General features: G+C 45.9%; 1 non-coding gene across 1 annotated transcript; it reads left to right on the plus strand.

Annotated features, from left to right (window-relative positions):
* Positions 1–4,628: 4,628 nt before the first annotated feature.
* On the plus strand, positions 4,629–4,700 carry trnae-cuc (transfer RNA glutamic acid (anticodon CUC)). The gene has a single exon. It is a non-coding gene; the product is annotated as a tRNA-Glu (tRNA).
* Positions 4,701–6,000: the final 1,300 nt, after the last annotated feature.

The raw sequence follows: 6,000 nt of genomic DNA on the forward strand, positions 1-6,000 counted from the left end.
AGTGATTTGTGAACAGGGGGGAAAAAACGAGGGGGCAAAATTTGACCTTTACTTGGGCGCCTCCGTTGGCCACCACGCGGCGGTCCCGGGTAGATGGCCAAACGGGTGCCCAAGAAAAGGTCAGAGGGAAAGGATTTGGACTCACTGGGGTTGGAAACGTGGAAACGTGACAAAAACTGACGAGGACGGGATAAACTAGGGAAGGAACCAGAAAAATCTAAATCTGTGTCAGAGTCAGAATCCGACAGGAGGTTAACTAATTCAGGGCCATCTTCACAATCAGAAAAATCTGAATCTCAAGAAACATGTGGATGTACAATAGTAGGGCATGGTGAATAGCTAGGACAAGTGGGGGGACCCGAGGAAAAGGACAGAAAAGACTGAATGATAGGGCTTACTGGAGGAGGGTAGGTATGGATGGCAGGCTGAGGACGGTGGGAGCCAGTTTGGTGGCGTCCAGGGTGACGCCATGTTCTTCCCGCTGGGTCCTGTTCTGGTCGGTTCATTCTGTCATGAACATGGTTAGGGCGACGGCGAGGAACGCAAGGCAAGAACATGGTGGACCCAATTGCAGGGAAGCAGGGAGGCAAGGCAGGAGTGCGGGAATCTCAAAATAATAATATTTAATCACAATGATAAAACAACAGGCGACTATGACAAAAACAACAGGCGACTATGACAAAAACAACAGGCGACTATGACAAAAACAACTGGCGACTATGACATGGCAAGACATGTGACAACGACAATGAACCGACAAGGACTGAAAGAACTCAGGGAACTAAATACAAACAAATTGACGAGACAACGAGGAACACCTGGACAAGACACGAGTGGCTGGAGAGAGCTGATTGGTCGACACAAAATAGACGAGAACAGGTGGACACAACAACCTAATGAGCACACGACAAACATGGAACACAGGAAAACATGGAACAAAACTAAACACAACCCAAACCAAAACACAGACCATGACAGATAAACGCTTTGTGTATTTCAAAGTTGGTACATGCCCTGACTGTTACTGATTTGCCTGGTGACATTTTGAGTAAGCTAAAGGCAATTTTCAGCCATTTCTTGTGGAAGAGAGAAAAGGGTCTGGTGAGTCATGCTACGTTGATAGGGGATCATGGAGCAGGTGGTTTGGGGTTGATTGACATATACACGAAGAAGAAATCTTTAAGGCTAAAAATCATCACAAAATATTTGGACTCTTCCTTCACAGCCCCGTGGAAGGACTTTGTTATACCCACCCTGCGGGGGTTGGGGCATTTTGGTGACTATAACTTATGTCAAATGTTGCCGAGGTCATTGTTCTCCGCCCTCGATCCCTTTGAGAGGGAGGTTCTGGAGAGATGGTGGTCGCTCAGGCCATGGGTGAGTGCAGAGCCAAAGTCGCTGCAACAATCGCTGAAAGTTCCGCTGAGGTTCAACCCCGATCTCATGGGCGGAGGGCCAGGGAGTGGGGAGAGAATGTTCAGCGATACCTTTGAGAGGGCAGGAATAAGTACGATTGGGGATTTATTAGATGGGAGCGGGAACTATGACATTGTCAGGGTTCGGACTCTGTTTCGGTCGCGGGGAGTCCTCTTCCGCAGAGCTTGGCTGGAAGAATCAGGGAATCCATACTCCGGAATTGGGGGTCTTTTCTGGAGGGTTCATCCTCTGGAGGGGACCCGGGGGCGGAGCGGGATGTCGGTTTTGTGCTGGTCGACGGGACAAGGTATTTTGGTTTGTCGGAGTGTAGCACAAAACGAATTTACAGGATTTTGATCGTCGGAGCGTTCCGGAGACCTGCAGTGGAACGCACATGGGCACGGACGTTCCCTGCACTGACCATTACATCCATCTGGGCCAACATGTTCAATTGGTATACCGCACCAAAGGTCAATAATACTGACTTCAAATTACGACACAGAATCATTCCCTTGCACAACACTCAATGCTATTTCTCCTTGCGTTTATGGCAGGGACTGTATGGTGTGTAAAGAGGCACCCGAGGACTACGAACATCTTGTCCTCGGGTGCAGAGCAGTCCGTGAGTTGTTCTGGGTTGGAGGATCTCCTCGCAAGGAGGCTGGGCCTGAGGCTTCCCCCCCCCCGGTGGCACGTGAGGCTGGTGATCGTAATGTCGGGTTTTTCCTATTTGGTTTCGTCTCATCATCTTTCTCATCTTTATTATCATTGCAGGCCATCAATAGACCAGCGATCTGGTTACTTCTGGCCATTGCTCGTCACACGGTCATTGTCACGAGGAATATCTACTTGCATGACAAAGGCACCGGCAATCATTGGGCGATCTTCAAGGCTCAAGTTGAATCCCACTTCACTCTCCTACATGCCCGCTCTGCCAGCCGTTTTGTGGACTGTATGGCAAAAAACAATGGCCTTGTGAGAGTTTAGCCGACTGGTCACCTCACTTTTTATTTTTAGTACATTTTATGTACATATTGTAAACAATGAATTTTTTGATAATAAAAAAAAAACACAAAAAAACGCCCGATCTCTGAAGCTAAGCAGGGGCAGGCCTGGTTAGTACTTGGATGGGAGACTGCCTGGGAATACCAGGTGCTGTAAGCTTTTTCCCTTTAGATTCTCGTGGAATTGTTTTCTTATCGGTGGTTGACCTAAATTATAATGCAGTCATTCTCTCTCATGACTTAGTGACAATTGTGCAAAACGCGCAGAGACTTCAAGAAATTTAAGCAGTATAAAGTGACTCATAGTGCGATCATCTGGAACAGTGTCAATAGTGTAAATGGTGCAGATACTTCTCAAGCAAATGAGTGGCCAGTATAACAACAGATATGCAAATAGTGCAGAGTGGCGAGAGTACTCCAGTGAATGCACGAATAATGTATAATTGTTACGAATAATGTATAATTGTTACCATCGAATTGTGACAGTTTAAGAAGTTAATGGCAAGCGGGACGAAGGTGTTGGAATGTCTGCTAGTTTTAGTTTTTCATTGCAAAGACTCAAAAAGGCCCAGCAAAGGATGTAATTCCTGCATCTTCTGAGAAAGCACGGCCTGCCACAGGAGCTGCTGAGGCAGTTCTACACAGCGGTCATCGAATCAGTCCTGTGTTCTTCCATCACAGTCTGGTATGGTGCTGCTACAAAAAAGGACAAACTCCGACTGCAACGGACAATCAAAACTGCTGAAAGGATTGTCGGTACCCCCGTACCCACCCTTGAGGACCTGCACGCTTCCAGAACCAAGACAAGAGCGTGCAAAATTCTCTTGGACCCTCCGCATCCCGGTCACCAGCTCTTCCAGCTCCTTCCCTCAGTAGGTGCTACCGATCAATGCAAACAAGAACGAGCAGACATTCCAACAGTCTTCCAAATGTTTTTATGGCATTCACGGGACTCAAAACCTTTTTAAGGTCTTGAAACACCTTTAAAAGTATACAAACCCATTTAAACACAATATATCGCAAGAGCGTAAGAGTAATAGATACAAATATTATATAAACAGTTCAAAAATTAGAGCAACAACTGCAATAACACAAAAAAAGTCCGGACCGCGATAAGTGGACTGCTATATAGCGGGGGTTTACTGCACTTGGTTACTTCCCACCATTGCAATCACATTTTCGGACTGAAGACTGATTTCAGTTGGCATGAACAAATGTTTACTCAACCAGCCAACAAGACACAAAAATTCTCCTTCTCCTCTTTTGGTTCACAAAGTTTCTCCTCGTACTCTGCTGTCCTTCTTGCACACAATTTCATACTACGATCCCAACATATTATTATGTGTTATGTATTACTATGTTAATTATAACACAACAAATAATATGATGGAGAATGTTTTTTTAGTTATTAACATTAGGGGTTTTCATTATGTTGGATACTGTTGGATTTATCTTACCCAACATTATAAAAAATAGACACAAAAGGAAGACGCTGGTTTCTTTTTCTCATGAGGAGGGCGTATGGGAGATTGTTCAGATCACAGCCTCTCATCACGCTCTCAACAATCTCTCCCGTCGCTCCTGCATTTATTTGAAAATAGGGAGGTTTCTAAGTTTACAAGACATAACGTACTAAGCTACAAGACACAACACACTAAGGGTAGGGTTTCAAGGTGAAAACATGGGACCAACACCTGCCACGTCCCGGCCACGTCCTTCTCTCTGATGATTCCTGCTGAGTCATCTTCTTGAAGGCGAGACATCTCCCTTTCTCAAAATCGTCCATAATACTAATGCAAGCTAAGCAAATAAATGATAACTTCTAAAATATATTTAACAGATACTGTCATGGAAAGAGCTGACTGTGTTGACAGTGTTGCATGAGTTAGCGTAACGCAGACATTTAAGGTGAATGTAACAAATACAGCATTCTGAATTGGGTATAATACCACATGCAAAACTGCACACGAGCTAGCCAGGAGTTCAACCTAGAATCTTCTGATCTGTAGTCAGACACGTTATCCATTGCGCCACGAGCCCCACAAAAATATTGGGCCCCCTGCAAGCCCCTGTGGAGGATTTTCACTGTCCCACAAACTATTCAAACAGCAGCACTAAAAAAAGCAATTGTAGGGCTTCACTCCTGCCGTGACCCGGACGATCCTTTTAGGGATTGTCTCGATTAATAATTGTTTATTCCACCATAAGTCCCTGCTGGTCTAGTGGTTAGGATTCGGTGCTCTCACCGCTGTGGCACGGGTTCGATTCCCGGTCAGGGAACGTTAATCCTTAAACCTATTTTGTCATGTGTTGCTCAGCATTGACTGTGACACAATTTAAACAGAAAACAGAAAGGAAAGCATGATTTCTGTTTCAGCATTATAAATAAAGCTATTTTGTCTCGTGAAGGGCACCGCGTCACTTTCGACGTAGAAAATTTAGGAGAAAGCGACAACAAACCTTTTATCTGTCTTGTAATCTGAAGGTTGCTTCAGGAACTAGATGAGTTCACGATAGCCAGAGGTCTTTTGTCAAACCAAAACACACACAAATGATACAGGTAGTGAATTTTATAGAAAACTTCATGAGCTCTACCAGGGGGAATCTACAAGGAAACAAGGCAGGAAAAAGCAAACGAAGGACAAACACTGGTAGGAAGAGGCTGAGCTTGTGATGTGAGGGTGGAATGATCGTGTATTGACAATGCATATAGCTGGGGGTTCCTGTTCTTGTTAATCTAAACACAAATATGCACTAATCTGTACTTTCAGTCGACCACAAGCTGGACTTACTTTGCATGGAACAGAATTTACACAGGCTGGTTGATTTCCCGGATGTTTGGCCGGTCTGGTCTGCACGGGGAACAGGTGGATTTGGCAGAAAAGGAAGGGGAAAAATGGAGAGCAGGAAAAAAAAAAGATCCCAGGCAGGAGCCCGTATGTCGCTATTCGCAAGACGTTCAGAGCGGACGTGCGCTGCCCGCTTTCTTCATGACGGAGTTTGCCCAGGCACCCGAAAGGGTAGCTCGGAGCGCTGGCAGGATGCCCTACGGTGGGGAAGGGTCCCATGTGTCCTCGCCACCCCATGGTGCGAGGTGGGGCTTCCTGGCTAAGCCAGTCTTCAGTAAGTTCGTCGCACGAGAGCCAGCAAACAGCGGGTTCCTCACCTTCTTGGTGATCAAGCCAGTGTCCCCCCCAAAAAAGTCTTTGTTGATGAGACACTTCAAGCTGGCTTGGGGTGAAAGTTAATTAATTTAGCATTCGACTGAGAAACCAGTGTCCGTATCGCAGCTTTGATGAGCTACTTGGGACTGGCTGGTAATTCATTTAGCGTCCGTGTGCGAAGTTAAATCTAGCATCCCCGTGGCTGTCTGTCTCGGAGGGGGAGCGGAGACAGCGATGTAGCTGGTTTGGGGGGTCAGTGCCTTCGGGCGAGAGCATGTCCATTACATTGGTGTCATTACTTTACATGTTGGCAACACACAACAACTACATGGATAGAGCTCTTGACGGTAACTTAATAAGAAATTGCACTTGCAGTGATCTTCTAAAGTACCAACTCCTTTCAGCTGGGATGAGAG

The sequence above is a fragment of the Phyllopteryx taeniolatus genome, unplaced genomic scaffold (genome assembly GCF_024500385.1).
Source record: "Phyllopteryx taeniolatus isolate TA_2022b unplaced genomic scaffold, UOR_Ptae_1.2 contig_46, whole genome shotgun sequence".
Classification (NCBI taxonomy): domain Eukaryota; kingdom Metazoa; phylum Chordata; class Actinopteri; order Syngnathiformes; family Syngnathidae; genus Phyllopteryx; species Phyllopteryx taeniolatus.